Raw genomic sequence first — 3,827 nt, 5'->3', positions numbered from 1 at the left:
CCTTCACTATTTGTCAGTCTGAGACAACAAGATCACTAGCTCATGGAGAACTCGCCTCGAGCTTCCTCCAGCGGAGGCAGTGATCTTGTTGCTCTTGCCTCCTTGGTCTCTTCACCTCCTCCTCCTGCCGACCTCCACTCCTCTCTAACGCCTCGTCTCGGTTCTTTTCTCGGCTGAAGCATGCACTATGACTTGTCACTATTATGGCATACTTGGTCATCTCGGCGTGATTGCGGAAGAAGTAGCACTGGCCTTCCACGTACTCCATCCCATGGTGCATCTACACGCTCACACCTCTTTCTTCCATCGCCTCTCACTCTCCTCAAGCACATTCCGTCATGGACTTATCATGCCTACATCTTCTCTTACTTCACCATCTTACGCTCCAGCTGTTTGTTACCGATCGCCAGACTATTGTCGATGTTCCAACAATTCCAAAGTCTCGCCTCACTAGCCGACTCGCATGGCCATGTGGTCTACCAGTTCCCTCCTCGCTTCGTAGTTCCAGCCTCACGCTTCTTGATTCTAGTGCTTCACTTCACACGACTCGATGCCACTCATCTTCATCATTCTTGTCCATCATTACATATCACATGTGTTCGCATCTCGAGTTCCACACTACTTCTGCTTTTTATCTCTGGTCATACCTTCATCTAATTCTTTTTCACGATTTCTCATACGTCTCCCATGTTCCTCGCTTTATCCATGAACTTTATGTATACATTAGTTAGCTTCATCAGTTATGATTGATCGTGTTATTTTTATCGCATACATCGTGTCGTATGTGCGGGATCGCAGCTGGAAAAGGTGATTGGGTCAGCCACTGCCATGTAGTGGAGTTTACTGTGTTGGATACCGTCACCTCCCATCTTCATGTACGGGTCCGATTCATCATTGTCATGCTACTGCTTTACTCTCATCATCTTTGGTATCAATGACTAGGTCATTTTGTGTCCATCTCGCTTATCATCTCTTGTTCGCTCTTGGTGTTTTAGGAGTCGCTCTCATTCCTCCTGATGTTGTCGTGTTGGCTATAAGCTTTGGTAGCAAACTCAGACGCCCTTTATCCTTCTGAGTGTATCTAAAACCACTACCTCTCTGAACTTATTCATTCTGATGTTCGGGGGTCTCGCTCTTTTTGTTTTCTAAAGGAGGAAACCGTTATTATGTTATCTTTATTGATGATTATACTCACACTTGGATCTATTTTATGCATCATCGTAGTGCGAGTTAGTCGTCGATCTACGTCATTTATAGCTATTGTCCACACTCGATTTCGTCGCATCACCAAGAACTTTCGATCTCGGTGGCGAATTCACTTCTCGAGCTTTTCATGCCTTTACATCCTCCTGAGGGTACCTACCTCGATTATCTTGTCTCGGGGCTCATCCTCGAATGGGGGTCCCACCTTTGAACACAAGCATCGCTACATCTTAGAGGCTGCTCGGGTACTCTGCTTCTTGGTGTTTTTCTTCCTCCTCATTTCTGGGTTGATGCTGTGAGTACAACTATCTATCTAATCAACCTTCAACCTTCCTCTCATCTTCATGGTCGTAGTCCCGGCGAGTGTCTTCTTGGAACACCTCCTTGCTATGATCATCTTCGTGTTTTTCGTTGTCGCTGCTTTGTCTTGCTCGCACCTCGGGAACGGACCAAGCTCACCGCCCAGTCTATTTCTTACGTTTTTCTCGATATAGCACTTGAGCATAAAGGTTATCATTGCTATGATCCTATGTACCCGTCAGTACTCGTATCTCTCGTGATGTCACGCTTTGATGAGGCTACCCCTTTTAGTACTTCCTCCTTCTTCTCTATGAGTCTCCCTCCTCCTCGCCTCTATCTTTCCTTATCCCTGCCACTTCTCCTGAGAGTACTTCCCTTGTGCCTTCCTCTTCTCCGATCCTCACTCCTCCAGAGCTTCTTAGTCACTCCTTTAGTGACCCTTCTTCCCCTATCATCGTGAGTCTCTTGTTGTATCTACCCCTTCACTCGCTCACCCTGCCCAGCTCATTTATTTTACCATCATTGGGATCCCGAAAGGCTCTACCTAAGGCGTGACCTCTTGACTCTCTCCGCCACCGATCCAGCTCCCGAGGTATCCTCCTCATCTTTACTCTCACGAGATCGCCTCCACTTTTTACATCCTCGTGCTCGCTCAGGCTGCTCGCCAGGCACCAGTCCGCCTCTGGCGACAACGAGCCAGCACCTCACATAAGCGAGCCAGCCTGGCTCCCGAGTGGCAGATCGCCATGGCCGAGTGAGCTTGATGCTTTGTCTCGACCTCGCTACGGGACATAGTTCCTCTCTCCTGCCATGCCATTCCCATTACTTGTCGCCGATCTACCGGTGAAGACCTGCTCGATGGGGTTTCGAGCGCCACTAAACGTGTGAGACTTGTCAGCTCGTGGACTTTCAAAGAGAGGGCGGACGACTACCATGAGGAGATCTTTCCCGCGGCTCACATGGCCATCACCGTGGTGTACATTAGTCATCACATACAGCCTGCTCAGTAAGTGGGTTCTTCACTCACCATGTGAAGAACGCCTTCTTCATGGGGGACCCAAAGTGAGTGAGGCTCACCATGACTCCTCCCTCCCCGCCTTCGTGTGCCCTGTGGATCTCATCCGCCTTCTGCACGCTGTCTTTATGGTCTCAAACAGCTCCATGTGCCGCCCGAGTAGGATTCAAAGAGTAGTTGTCGAGGCGTCAGCTGGATTTACTCCTGCCATCACAAGCATGATTCCGCGCTTATTCATGAATTACATCATATATATATATATATATATATTGGATGTCCTAAACCCACTAAGTAATAAGGAGGAAAGGAAAGCTAAAATCAATAATCACAAGGAAATTTCGAGATTGGTATCGAACGCAACAATATAGACAAAAATATGAAAGACAGTTCTTGATGGCGGTAAAATTCATTGCACAATGGATCTTCAAACAACATTTGAGGTATATTGCAATCTAATAATCGTCGACTATTTACTTGTCTCTTTGAGAAGTTTTGAGCGGCCTTCTTTGCTCGATGAACTAAATAGGCGAGACACTTGAAAATATGTTTTGGAAGACCACTTGGTTATCTTGCAGTGGAGACAAGATCAGCTCAATTTTAGCATCGGATCACGGTACTAATTACGGTATACAATGTAACAACGAAATGATGGCCGGGGACAAGAACTAAATCACGGTGTAAAGAAGTTGAAGGCGATACCATGACTTTCTTCCTCTTAAGTTGAAAACTCAACAATGGGAATAACAAAAGGTAGCTTCCCTGCTATCATCCTGCCAAAAAATTCATTGGAATGAGAAACAACCCTCCGGCTATCCTTCGGGTAAGGAATAGGTTTCTATTCAAAAGACAACAACTCAAATATATGATCGCAATCAAGTGAGTTGAAGGAAAATATTGATGACTCTCTCTTCTCTAAGCTAACACAACGACTCTTGTTAACACTCAACACTAAATAATTTGCAATAGGGTTGGAATTTGGGCTTATGCATATGATATATGGGTTTGTCGAAAATGAGCATTGTTATCAAACACATCTAGTTATTTTGAAAAGAACAATGACAATAGCTCTATTTCTTATCAATAACTCAAGAAAATTCAAATGGTATCAAGCCAAGCCCAACCAAGGTAGTGAGGTAGCACCGCAGGAAAACAAACAATGGATCCGAGACATTATCAATCCATTTATAATTTTACGTGGTATGAAACAAATAAATCACTATGCAATATTTCTGATGAAAGAATGAAGGCCTAAAATGTCCATGAGATGGTTACCGAGGCTTAACAACGGAAATAAGACAACCACAATAAC

Source organism: Dioscorea cayenensis, unplaced genomic scaffold (genome assembly GCF_009730915.1).
Source record: "Dioscorea cayenensis subsp. rotundata cultivar TDr96_F1 unplaced genomic scaffold, TDr96_F1_v2_PseudoChromosome.rev07_lg8_w22 25.fasta BLBR01002186.1, whole genome shotgun sequence".
NCBI classification, from domain to species: domain Eukaryota; kingdom Viridiplantae; phylum Streptophyta; class Magnoliopsida; order Dioscoreales; family Dioscoreaceae; genus Dioscorea; species Dioscorea cayenensis.
The sequence above is the reverse complement of the archived record's forward strand: the minus strand, read 5'-3'. Positions refer to the sequence as shown.